We start from the raw sequence: 14,521 nt of genomic DNA on the forward strand, positions 1-14,521 counted from the left end.
GCGATGGGGCGCCAATTCTCAATACAGGACGGATCCTTCCCCTTAGAGAGCAAGATAAGAGCAGACAATCTCATGGAAGGAGGGAGCAAACCCTCACCCAGGCTTTCATTAAACACTTCCATAAGACGCGGGGCCAGGAGGTCACCAAAGATCTTATAAAACTCGGAGGTTAACCCATCCGGTCCTGGGGCCTTCTTCATAGACAGGGAGTCTATGGCCTTCCTGACCTCGTCCACCGTTATCAAGTCTCCCAGGGAATCAAGAGAACTGCCAAAATTCTCGAGACCAGGAGTCTCCCTCAGAAACCGTTCCATCCTTTCTCTGATAAGCAGTTTCTCAGATAAAAGATCAGAGTAAAAGGATCGCACAACTTCCAGAATGCCTTCCTTATCCTCACGAAGGACACCCCGGTCATCACACAACCCCCTCACCTCCTTACAGTTAACCGAGCTCCTACAGTTCTGGTAGGGATCAGGCGAGTGGTACTTACCATAATCCCTTTCCAGAACCAAGGACGCGTACCGGTCATACTGATACTCTTTCATCTGGGCCTTTACCCGGGAGATCTCCCCACTATCTCCCTGCTCAGAAATTAAGAAATCCAGTTTCTTTCTCAAGGCATGGTAGACATTCCTTTTTAACAAGTTTCTTTTTGCTACGAGGTAGCGGAAAAAGCTGCGAGCCCTCTTCTTGCATACCTCCCACCACTCAGACCTACTCCAGCCTGCCTCCAAAAGTGACTCCTGAGATTGAAAGAAGTCCCTGAAAGACTGTCTGATCTCATCCTCCTTCAGAAGTTCAGAGTTCAGACGCGACAGGCCCCGACCTTTCTGAGGAGTTTCCGAGGCGTTTAAGGATGCACACAGAAAAACGTGATCGGAGAACTCTACTAACTTCAGCACCGGAGCCGAAGTTTTCGAACTCTCCTTAACGAAAAACCTATCTATCCTACTCCTACACCTACCTCTAAAATAAGTGAAACCCGTGAGGTCTGGGAAGTGGCGAATGTGCACATCCACCAGACCAGCCTGTCTAACCATACCAGCTAAAAAAAGAGAATCATAGCCCAGAGTAGTCTTTGAGCCTCCCCTATCTGTAGGCCTAAGGACGGTGTTAAAAGCACCACCAAAGATTATCTGCCGGGCCGAAAAAAGATATGGTTTTATCTAGAGATGAGCGGGTTCGGTTTCTCTGAAACCGAACCCGCACGAACTTCATGTTTTTTTCACGGGTCCGAGCAGACTCGGATCCTCCCGCCTTGCTCGGTTAACCCGAGCGCGCCCGAACGTCATCATGACGCTGTCGGATTCTCGCGAGACTCGGATTCTATATAAGGAGCCGCGCGTCGCCGCCATTTTCACACGTGCATTGAGATTGATAGGGAGAGGACGTGGCTGGCGTCCTCTCCATTAGAAATTAGATTAGAAGAGAGAGAGAGATTGTGCAGAGTCAGACAGAGTTTACCACAGTGACCAGTGCAGTTGTTGTTAGTTAACTTTTATTTATTTTAATATAATATATCCGTTCTCTGCTATATCCGTTCTCTGCCTGAAAAAAAACGATACACAGCAGCAGCCAGTCACACAGTGTGACTCAGTCTGTGTGCACTCAGCTCAGCCCAGTGTGCTGCACATCAATGTATAAAAGGCAAAGCTTATAATAATTGTGGGGGAGACTGGGGAGCACTGCAGGTTGTTATAGCAGGAGCCCCCAGGAGTACATAATATTATATTAATTTAAAATTAAACAGTGCACACTTTTGCTGCAGGAGTGCCACTGCCAGTGTGACTAGTGGTGACCAGTGCCTGACCACCAGTATAGTAGTATATTGTTGTATGTATTGTATACTATCTCTTTATCAACCAGTCTATATTAGCAGCAGACACAGTACAGTGCGGTAGTTCACGGCTGTGGCTACCTCTGTGTCGGCAGTCGGAACTCGGCAGGCAGTCCGTCCATCCATAATTGTATTACAATATATACCACCTAACCGTGGTATTTTTTTTTCTTTCTTTATACCGTCGTCATAGTGTCATACTAGTTGTTACGAGTATACTACTATCTCTTTATCAACCAGTGTACAGTGCGGTAGTTCACGGCTGTGGCTACCTCTGTGTCGGCAGTCGGCAGGCAGGCAGTCCATCCATAATTGTATTATTATTATAATATATACCACCTAACCGTGGTTTTTTTTTCATTCTTTATACCGTCATAGTGTCATACTAGTTGTTACGAGTATACTACTATCTCTTTATCAACCAGTGTACAGTGCGGTAGTTCACGGCTGTGGCTACCTCTGTGTCGGCAGTCGGCAGGCAGTCCGTCCATCCATAATTGTATTATTATTATAATATATACCACCTAACCGTGGTTTTTTTTTCATTCTTTATACCGTCGTCATAGTGTCATACTAGTTGTTACGAGTATACTACTATCTCTTTATCAACCAGTGTACAGTGCGGTAGTTCACGGCTGTGGCTACCTCTGTGTCGGCAGTCGGCAGGCAGTCCGTCCATCCATAATTGTATTATTATTATAATATATACCACCTAACCGTGGTTTTTTTTTCATTCTTTATACCGTCGTCATAGTGTCATACTAGTTGTTACGAGTATACTACTATCTCTTTATCAACCAGTGTACAGTGCGGTAGTTCACGGCTGTGGCTACCTCTGTGTCGGCAGTCGGCAGGCAGTCCGTCCATCCATAATTGTATTATTATTATAATATATACCACCTAACCGTGGTTTTTTTTTCATTCTTTATACCGTCGTCATAGTGTCATACTAGTTGTTACGAGTATACTACTATCTCTTTATCAACCAGTGTACAGTGCGGTAGTTCACGGCTGTGGCTACCTCTGTGTCGGCAGTCGGCAGGCAGTCCGTCCATCCATAATTGTATTATTATTATAATATATACCACCTAACCGTGGTATTTTTTTTTCTTTCTTTATACCGTCGTCATAGTGTCATACTAGTTGTTACGAGTATACTACTATCTCTTTATCAACCAGTGTACAGTGCGGTAGTTCACGGCTGTGGCTACCTCTGTGTTGGCAGTCGGCAGGCAGTCCGTCCATCCATAATTGTATTATTATTATAATATATACCACCTAACCGTGGTTTTTTTTTCATTCTTTATACCGTCGTCATAGTGTCATACTAGTTGTTACGAGTATACTACTATCTCTTTATCAACCAGTGTACAGTGCGGTAGTTCACGGCTGTGGCTACCTCTGTGTCGGCAGTCGGCAGGCAGTCCGTCCATCCATAATTGTATTATTATTATAATATATACCACCTAACCGTGGTTTTTTTTTCATTCTTTATACCGTCGTCATAGTGTCATACTAGTTGTTACGAGTATACTACTATCTCTTTATCAACCAGTGTACAGTGCGGTAGTTCACGGCTGTGGCTACCTCTGTGTCGGCAGTCGGCAGGCAGTCCGTCCATCCATAATTGTATTATTATTATAATATATACCACCTAACCGTGGTATTTTTTTTTCTTTCTTTATACCGTCGTCATAGTGTCATACTAGTTGTTACGAGTATACTACTATCTCTTTATCAACCAGTGTACAGTGCGGTAGTTCACGGCTGTGGCTACCTCTGTGTCGGCAGTCGGCAGGCAGTCCGTCCATCCATAATTGTATTATTATTATAATATATACCACCTAACCGTGGTTTTTTTATACCACCTAACCGTGGCAGTCCGTCCATAATTGTATACTAGTATCCAATCCATCCATCTCCATTGTTTACCTGAGGTGCCTTTTAGTTCTGCCTATAAAATATGGAGAACAAAAAAGTTGAGGTTCCAAAATTAGGGAAAGATCAAGATCCACTTCCACCTCGTGCTGAAGCTGCTGCCACTAGTCATGGCCGAGACGATGAAATGCCAGCAACGTCGTCTGCCAAGGCCGATGCCCAATGTCATAGTACAGAGCATGTCAAATCCAAAACACCAAATATCAGAAAAAAAAGGACTCCAAAACCTAAAATAAAATTGTCGGAGGAGAAGCGTAAACTTGCCAATATGCCATTTACCACACGGAGTGGCAAGGAACGGCTGAGGCCCTGGCCTATGTTCATGGCTAGTGGTTCAGCTTCACATGAGGATGGAAGCACTCAGCCTCTCGCTAGAAAACTGAAAAGACTCAAGCTGGCAAAAGCACCGCAAAGAACTGTGCGTTCTTTGAAATCCCAAATCCACAAGGAGAGTCCAATTGTGTCGTTTGCGATGCCTGACCTTCCCAACACTGGACGTGAAGAGCATGCGCCTTCCACTATTTGCATGCCCCCTGCAAGTGCTGGAAGGAGCACCCGCAGTCCAGTTCCTGATAGTCAGATTGAAGATGTCAGTGTTGAAGTACACCAGGATGAGGAGGATATGGGTGTTGCTGGCGCTGGGGAGGAAATTGACCAGGAGGATTCTGATGGTGAGGTGGTTTGTTTAAGTCAGGCACCCGGGGAGACACCTGTTGTCCGTGGGAGGAATATGGCCGTTGACATGCCAGGTGAAAATACCAAAAAAATCAGCTCTTCAGTGTGGAGGTATTTCACCAGAAATGCGGACAACAGGTGTCAAGCCGTGTGTTCCCTTTGTCAAGCTGTAATAAGTAGGGGTAAGGACGTTAACCACCTCGGAACATCCTCCCTTATACGTCACCTGCAGCGCATTCATAATAAGTCAGTGACAAGTTCAAAAACTTTGGGTGACAGCGGAAGCAGTCCACTGACCAGTAAATCCCTTCCTCTTGTAACCAAGCTCACGCAAACCACCCCACCAACTCCCTCAGTGTCAATTTCCTCCTTCCCCAGGAATGCCAATAGTCCTGCAGGCCATGTCACTGGCAAGTCTGACGAGTCCTCTCCTGCCTGGGATTCCTCCGATGCATCCTTGCGTGTAACGCCTACTGCTGCTGGCGCTGCTGTTGTTGCCGCTGGGAGTCGATGGTCATCCCAGAGGGGAAGTCGTAAGCCCACTTGTACTACTTCCAGTAAGCAATTGACTGTTCAACAGTCCTTTGCGAGGAAGATGAAATATCACAGCAGTCATCCTACTGCAAAGCGGATAACTGAGTCCTTGACAACTATGTTGGTGTTAGACGTGCGTCCGGTATCCGCCGTTAGTTCACAGGGAACTAGACAATTTATTGAGGCAGTGTGCCCCCGTTACCAAATACCATCTAGGTTCCACTTCTCTAGGCAGGCGATACCGAGAATGTACACGGACGTCAGAAAAAGACTCACCAGTGTCCTAAAAAATGCAGTTGTACCCAATGTCCACTTAACCACGGACATGTGGACAAGTGGAGCAGGGCAGGGTCAGGACTATATGACTGTGACAGCCCACTGGGTAGATGTATGGACTCCCGCCGCAAGAACAGCAGCGGCGGCACCAGTAGCAGCATCTCGCAAACGCCAACTCTTTCCTAGGCAGGCTACGCTTTGTATCACCGCTTTCCAGAATACGCACACAGCTGAAAACCTCTTACGGCAACTGAGGAAGATCATCGCGGAATGGCTTACCCCAATTGGACTCTCCTGTGGATTTGTGGCATCGGACAACGCCAGCAATATTGTGTGTGCATTAAATATGGGCAAATTCCAGCACGTCCCATGTTTTGCACATACCTTGAATTTGGTGGTGCAGAATTTTTTAAAAAACGACAGGGGCGTGCAAGAGATGCTGTCGGTGGCCAGAAAAATTGCGGGACACTTTCGGCGTACAGGCACCACGTACAGAAGACTGGAGCACCACCAAAAACTACTGAACCTGCCCTGCCATCATCTGAAGCAAGAAGTGGTAACGAGGTGGAATTCAACCCTCTATATGCTTCAGAGGTTGGAGGAGCAGCAAAAGGCCATTCAAGCCTATACAATTGAGCACGATATAGGAGATGGAATGCACCTGTCTCAAGTGCAGTGGAGAATGATTTCAACGTTGTGCAAGGTTCTGATGCCCTTTGAACTTGCCACACGTGAAGTCAGTTCAGACACTGCCAGCCTGAGTCAGGTCATTCCCCTCATCAGGCTTTTGCAGAAGAAGCTGGAGGCATTGAAGAAGGAGCTAACACGGAGCGATTCCGCTAGGCATGTGGGACTTGTGGATGCAGCCCTTAATTCGCTTAACAAGGATTCACGGGTGGTCAATCTGTTGAAATCAGAGCACTACATTTTGGCCACCGTGCTCGATCCTAGATTTAAAGCCTACCTTGGATCTCTCTTTCCGGCAGACACAGGTCTGCTGGGGTTGAAAGACCTGCTGGTGACAAAATTGTCAAGTCAAGCGGAACGCGACCTGTCAACATCTCCTCCTTCACATTCTCCCGCAACTGGGGGTGCGAGGAAAAGGCTCAGAATTCCGAGCCCACCCGCTGGCGGTGATGCAGGGCAGTCTGGAGCGACTGCTGATGCTGACATCTGGTCCGGACTGAAGGACCTGACAACGATTACGGACATGTCGTCTACTGTCACTGCATATGATTCTCTCAACATTGATAGAATGGTGGAGGATTATATGAGTGACCGCATCCAAGTAGGCACGTCACACAGTCCGTACTTATACTGGCAGGAAAAAGAGGCAATTTGGAGGCCCTTGCACAAACTGGCTTTATTCTACCTAAGTTGCCCTCCCACAAGTGTGTACTCCGAAAGAGTGTTTAGTGCCGCCGCTCACCTTGTCAGCAATCGGCGTACGAGGTTACATCCAGAAAATGTGGAGAAGATGATGTTCATTAAAATGAATTATAATCAATTCCTCCGCGGAGACATTGACCAGCAGCAATTGCCTCCACAAAGTACACAGGGAGCTGAGATGGTGGATTCCAGTGGGGACGAATTGATAATCTGTGAGGAGGGGGATGTACACGGTGATATATCGGAGGGTGAAGATGAGGTGGACATCTTGCCTCTGTAGAGCCAGTTTGTGCAAGGAGAGATTAATTGCTTCTTTTTTGGGGGGGGTCCAAACCAACCCGTCATATCAGTCACAGTCGTGTGGCAGACCCTGTCACTGAAATGATGGGTTGGTTAAAGTGTGCATGTCCTGTTTTGTTTATACAACATAAGGGTGGGTGGGAGGGCCCAAGGATAATTCCATCTTGCACCTCTTTTTTCTTTTCTTTTTCTTTGCATCATGTGCTGATTGGGGAGGGTTTTTTGGAAGGGACATCCTGCGTGACACTGCAGTGCCTCTCCTAGATGGGCCCGGTGTTTGTGTCGGCCACTAGGGTCGCTAATCTTACTCACACAGCTACCTCATTGCGCCTCTTTTTTTCTTTGCGTCATGTGCTGTTTGGGGAGGGTTTTTTGGAAGGGACATCCTGCGTGACACTGCAGTGCCACTCCTAGATGTGCCCGGTGTTTGTGTCGGCCACTAGGGTCGCTAATCTTACTCACACAGTCAGCTACCTCATTGCGCCTCTTTTTTTCTTTGCGTCATGTGCTGTTTGGGGAGGGTTTTTTGGAAGGGACATCCTGCGTGACACTGCAGTGCCACTCCTAGATGGGCCCGGTGTTTGTGTCGGCCACTAGGGTCGCTAATCTTACTCACACAGCTACCTCATTGCGCCTCTTTTTTTCTTTGCGTCATGTGCTGTTTGGGGAGGGTTTTTTGGAAGGGACATCCTGCGTGACACTGCAGTGCCACTCCTAGATGGGCCCGGTGTTTGTGTCGGCCACTAGGGTCGCTTATCTTTCTCACACAGCTACCTCATTGCGCCTCTTTTTTTCTTTGCGTCATGTGCTGTTTGGGGAGGGTTTTTTGGAAGGGACATCCTGCGTGACACTGCAGTGCCACTCCTAGATGGGCCCGGTGTTTGTGTCGGCCACTAGGGTCGCTTATCTTTCTCACACAGTCAGCTACCTCATTGCGCCTCTTTTTTTCTTTGCGTCATGTGCTGTTTGGGGAGGGTTTTTTGGAAGGGACATCCTGCGTGACACTGCAGTGCCACTCCTAGATGGGCCCGGTGTTTGTGTCGGCCACTAGGGTCGCTTATCTTACTCACACAGCGACCTCGGTGCAAATTTTAGGACTAAAAATAATATTGTGAGGTGTGATGTGTTCAGAATAGGCTGAAAATGAGTGTAAATTATGTTTTTTGAGGTTAATAATACTTTGGGATCAAAATTACCCCCAAATTCTATGATTTAAGCTGTTTTTTAGGGTTTTTTGAAAAAAACACCCGAATCCAAAACACACCCGAATCCGACAAAAAAAATTCGGTGAGGTTTTGCCAAAACGCGGTCGAACCCAAAACACGGCCGCGGAACCGAACCCAAAACCAAAACCCGAAAAATTTCCGGCGCTCATCTCTAGTTTTATCTCCCCGAAAAGACACTTCCTATCCCATTTAGTCTGGGGACCATAGATGTTGATAAGCCTCAGGTCGTGCCCTCTCAGGTTGACATCCAAAACCATACATCTGCCTACTTGAATCTCAATAACCCGTTGGACAGTTATCATGCCGGTAAAAAGCACCGCCAACCCACCGTACGGCTCGGCCGCAAGAGACCAATAGGAGGGACCACGTCTCCACTCGGCTTTCGCTTTGTGGAGATCAGCGAGTCGACCTACCCTAGTCTCTTGCAAAAATAAAAAATCGACCTCAACTGTGTCGAAAAAATTATAAGCCATGTAACGAGCCCGTTCGGACATTATAGACGCCACATTAATAGTGGCAAATCTAATTGGCTGGGAAGCCATCCTTACAGGGTTATTGAAAGCAGGACCTCATCACTTCCTCTTCACTTGTCGGGGGGACACATCTTCCGACGATCCCCACCGCTTCACACTGACTCCCGGAGGAACCACCTCGTCCTCTCCAAGAGTAACCTCCTCATCGATAACCCCACAAGGTGCAGCAGACATCCCCCCCCCCCCATCCGGAGGCTCCGGGGCAGGACCCACCACAGGATTGGCCAATGGTATCTGACCCAGACCAGGCCCAGAGACACCCTCTTTAACCAAGGGCAATCCCTGCACCAAGGCCTCAGGCCGATCCACAGGGCCGGTAGTTTCCACGGGGGCCACCTTATCACCCACCTCAGGGGCTACCCGCGGGACCAGTTCTTGTGGCCGGGAAACCTTCACCTCCTTCCCCTTACCAATGACAAGCTGACCTACCATTGGTTCTACACCTGCCTTTTCAACCTTTCCCCTGAGCCTGCCTTGGTATGGGGAAACGCCGGCTACCCTCCTCCTCTGTCTAAATTTCCTGGACCTCAGAACTAGGTCCCCTGATTCTTCCATAACTACTTCCCCTTCCTCTCCCTCGTCGCTAGATATGGCGAAGAACCGATTAGTTAGCACTACACTGCCACCATCTTTGCTTTTTTTCTTCGCTTTCCCTCCTTTACCCTTCTCAATCAGCGTAAAGGGGGCCTCCTCAGGTACGACAACTGCAGCTGCCGGGACAACACCCCCCGCCAGAACCCCCGATGGACCTGCCACCTCCATAGGGGCCACTGCAGGAGGTGCTGCCACAGCCTGCGACGGCCCAAAGGTCAAACCCAGAACCTCTTCCTCCACCTTCTGTTACGATTCCTGTACTCCAGACTGGAGAAGATCTTATGGCAGAGATCTGAGTACAGGAATGAAATACAGGTTGTGGGAGCTGGAGAGCCTAGTAACCCCTGGCGCCCTAACTCCGTTGTCTCGCCCGTGTTATCAGAAATCCCCTGCGAGACTATGGTTGCTTGAGCCCATGGCAGCCGCGTTCGAAGGGCGGATTATGTCTGCCCAACCCCGATGCCCCCGCAGGTCTTAATGGGAGACAAGGGGAAGTCCGAGACAGGGTGATAACAAGGGGCCCTCTGACTAAGCAACCAAGCCAGGGGTTACAAGCTAACTAAACTAAATCAAAAGGTATGTGCGGACTAGCCGCCAGGGAAAAGGACAACCAAAGATCCACGGATCCGACACTCCTATCCGGCACCGCTGGACACCAGAGTGGATCTTGTGGAAGCGGAATCCTCCGCAAAGCTCCAGAACTCAAAATAAACACAATAATAAATAGTAGCGGACAAGCCGCAACACACGGCTGCGCCGCGACTCACGAACACCACCAGATGTCAAAGGTGCTCGATCAGACTCCAGGAACAGATGGTAACTTCCGAGTACAGGATCACTGAGAACAGGAACAAACGAACAGACCGGGACTGGGAACTCTCTCTGCAGCAGAATCAGGCAAACAGGAAGCTATCACCGGCGTCTGTGAGGAGTCCTGGGAGTGCTTTTAACAGAGAGTCTTCCAATCAGCTGTTTGGAGGCTGATTGGATTAAATGCCATGCAGCTGACAAGCTGCATGGCCAGGGAAACAGATGAGTGATAATTACAACATGCCGTGCAGCTGCATGCTACACAGCCAGGAAACCAGTGATGATATAAACCTAGACCCAGCAACGGGGAACACGATCCGACAGTGGCGTCCCCGTTGCTAGGCGCCGGCCGCACTGACGAGCGGACCCTCGGCGCCTAACAGTACCCCCCCCTTGAGGAGGGGTCAAGGAACCCCTAAATCCGGGTTTCTGAGGAAATTCTTGAAAAAATGCCCTTTTGAGCCTTGGGGCATGAAGGTCCTCATCTAGGACCCACGACCTTTCCTCAGGACCATAACCTCTCCAATGCACCAAAAAATAAAGCCGACCCCGGGACAACTTGGAATCGAGAACCTTCTCAACCACGAACTCCTGCTGACCCTGTACATTAACTGGTGATCTCCCCTGAGGTTTTTTACGAGGAAATCTGCTAGATGAAACATATGGTTTGAGCAAAGAGCAATGGAAGGTATTTCCGATCCATAACGTTTTTGGTAGCTGTAACCGGAAAGCAACTGGATTGACTTTTTTGATAATGAGAAATGGTCCAATAAATCTAGGACCCAATCTGGCTGAGGTTTGTCGAAGTTTGATATTGCGAGTCGACAGCCACACCCTGTCTCCTACTCTAAAAGTGCACGGCCGCCGGAACCTGTCCGAAAAATCTTTTTCCCTGAAAGCTGCTTTTCTGAGAGCTATGTGCACTTTTTTCCAAATAAGTTTAAGATGAGAGGTCAGGGCCAGAGAGGAGACAGAGGAATGTTGGAAAAATGAATTAGCTCTGGGGTGGAAACCAAAAACTGCAAAAAATGGAGACACATTGGTGGAGGAATGACAGGCATTATTATAAGCAAACTCTGCCAATGGAAGAAACTCAGACCAGTCATTTTGGAGTTTGGCCGAGTACAAACGCAAATATTGTTTTAAGGATTGGTTCACTCGCTCAGTCTGTCCATTTGATTGTGGATGATAACCGGAGGTTAATGATAATTTCATTTTTAACGAAGCACAAAAAGACTTCCAAAACTGTGCAATGAATTGTGGACCCCTGTCAGAAACAATATCAGTGGGTAACCCATGGAGTCTGAAAACATGACGGAGGAACAAGACTGCCAATCCCTGGGCAGATGGCAATCGGGGAAGACCAATAAAATGAGCCATCTTACTAAAACGGTCCACTACCACCCATATGACTGTGCATCCAGCTGACAGAGGGAGATCCACCACAAAATCCATGGAGATATGCGACCATGGTCTAAGGGGAACATTCAATGGCATAAGTTGACCAATAGGCAAAGAACGGGGAACTTTATGCTGTGCACAGACCTGACACGAAACAACAAACTCTTTAATGTCTTTAGAAAGACCAGGCCACCACACTGAGCGGGATACCAATTCAAAAGTTTTAGCGACTCCCAGATGCCCTGCAACTTTGCTATCATGAAATTCCTCCAAAACAGTTGCTCTCAAAAACTCAGGAACAAAAAGACGGCCAGCAGGAGTATTTCCCGGAGCTTGATGTTGAAGCAGCTTCAATTGAGAAAAAACATCCTGTGTGAGACCTGCCTGAATGACTGAAGGCGGAAGTATGAGAGTAACCGGACTGTTGTCTTGAACGGGAAGAAAACTGCGTGAGAGGGCATCTGCCTTGGTATTCTTGGAACCAGGTCTGAAGGTGATAATGAATTTGAAACGAGTGAAAAATAAAGCCCAACGAGCCTGTCGGGCATTCAGTCGCTTAGCTGATTCAATGTATTGAAGATTTTTGTGATCCGTCAAAACAGAAATGGTATGGGTCGCTCCTTCAAGCCAATGTCTCCACTCCTCAAAAGCCCATTTAATAGCCAGCAACTCCCGATTACCAACATCGTAGTTGGATTCAGCAGATGAGAATTTCCTGGACATAAAGGCACAAGGATGTAACTCAAGGGAATTTGGATCCTTCTGAGAAAGGATAGCCCCTACACCAACCTCCGAGGCATCTACCTCAACGATGAAAGGCAATTCTGGGTTGGGATGTCTAAGGACAGGGGCTGAGACAAAGGCTTGTTTCAAGGCCTGAAAAGATACTTTAGCTTCACATGACCAATTGGTAGGATCTGCTCCCTTCTTAGTGAGTGCCACAATGGGAGCAACTATGTCAGAGAAAGAGTGAATAAACCTTCTATAGTAGTTTGCAAACCCTAAAAAGCGCTGAATTGCTTTTAAGTTGGTGGGTTGCGCCCAACTCAGGATGGCTTGGAGCTTCTTAGGTTCCATTCGGAATCCCCGAGGGGAAATAATGTACCCTAAAAAGGATACCTCCGTGACGTGAAATTCACACTTCTCCGGTTTGGCATACAAGTGATTTTCACGTAATTTCTTAAGTACCTGACGCACCTGGGTAACATGTTGTTCTATAGAGTCAGAATAAATCAAAATGTCATCTAAATAGACCACAACGAATCTTCCCAGAAACTCACGGAGCACATCATTAATGAGATCCTGAAAGACTGCCGGAGCGTTAGATAGGCCGAATGGCATGACCAGATACTCATAGTGACCTGATTGAGTACTGAATGCCGTTTTCCACTCATCCCCTGATCTGATTCTAATGAGATTATATGCTCCTCTCAGGTCAATCTTAGAAAAAATAACAGCCGAACGTAGCTGATCAAAGAGGACAGAGATCAGAGGCAGAGGGTAAGTATTCTTTACTGAGATTTTATTCAGGGCTCGAAAGTCAATGCAGGGTCTGAGGGAACCATCCTTCTTCTCTACGAAGAAAAAACCTGCACTTAAAGGGGATTTAGATGGCCTGATAAACCCTTTCTCAAGACTTTCTTTCACATACTCATTCATGGCCACAGTTTCAGGACCAGACAAAGCATATAACCTTCCTTTAGGCAACGTGGCACCAGGAATTAACTCAATGGTACAATCATAAGGCCTATGGGGAGGCAAAATATCCGCATTGCCCTTGGAAAACACATCCAAAAAATCTTGGTATTCTCCAGGAATATGTGCGGACCTGGCAGCAGCTACTCGGATAGGAAGTGTAATACATTCTTTATCACAGATGGTACTCCATTGTAGGATCTCCCCAGACTGCCAATCTATGATGGGATTATGAAAGGCCAGCCAAGGGTGACCCAGAACCACAGGAACTGCTGGACAATGGGTAAGAAAAAACTCAATCTTTTCAGAATGTAGAGCTACCACCGAGAGCAAAACAGGAGGTGTACATAGAGAAATAACCCCATTGGATAAGGGACTCCCATCTAAACCATGCATGGTGATACACCTACTTAAGGTTAACTGAGGAATACCTAAGGCCTTGGCCCATGTTAAGTCCATAAAGTTTCCTGCAGCTCCACTGTCCACAAAAGCAGAGACCGAGGAACAGAGGCTGTCATAAGAAACTTTAGCAGGAACCAATAGTGAATTATTTGAGGAGATGAGCTGTAGACCAAAGTGAACCCCCTCACTATTCACTTGGTCAGGAAGTTTCCCGACTTGTTTGGGCAACTACGGGCAAAATGTCCCTTACCTCCGCAGTACAAACACAGACCAGAATTTTGCCTCCTGGTTCTTTCTTCCGGAGACAATTTGGAGAGACCAATCTGCATAGGCTCCTCCATGTCTACCGGAACGGAAGAAACACAGGGAAAAGAAACTACAGATGCCCCTTTCTCAGTCCTCCGCTCTCTGAGCCTACGATCTATTTTAATAGAGAGCTCCATGAGTTTATCAAGGTTCTCAGGAGCGGGATACTGAAGGAGGCTGTCTTTTATAGATTCAGATAAGCCGAGGCGAAACTGACTGCGCAGGGCAGGATCATTCCAGCCACAGTCGTTCGACCAACGGCGAAACTCTGTACAATAATTCTCTGCAGGATTCCTACCCTGTCTTAGAGCACGCAACTGACTTTCTGCGGATGCCTCTCTATCAGGGTCGTCATACAATAGCCCTAAAGATTTCAAAAAGGCGTCTACAGACGATAAGGCCGGATCGTCTGTCTTTAAACCAAAAGCCCAGGTCTGAGGATCCCCCTGAAGCAGAGAAATTATAATTCCAACCCGCTGAGCCTCCGTACCTGAGGAAACTGGTCTTAAACGAAAATACAGTTTACAAGACTCTTTAAAATTAAAAAACTGTTTTCTATCCCCAGAAAAACGGTCAGGCAGATGCATTTTTGGTTCAGGGATGAC

Source organism: Pseudophryne corroboree, chromosome 9 (genome assembly GCF_028390025.1).
Source record: "Pseudophryne corroboree isolate aPseCor3 chromosome 9, aPseCor3.hap2, whole genome shotgun sequence".
In the NCBI taxonomy this organism is placed as follows: domain Eukaryota; kingdom Metazoa; phylum Chordata; class Amphibia; order Anura; family Myobatrachidae; genus Pseudophryne; species Pseudophryne corroboree.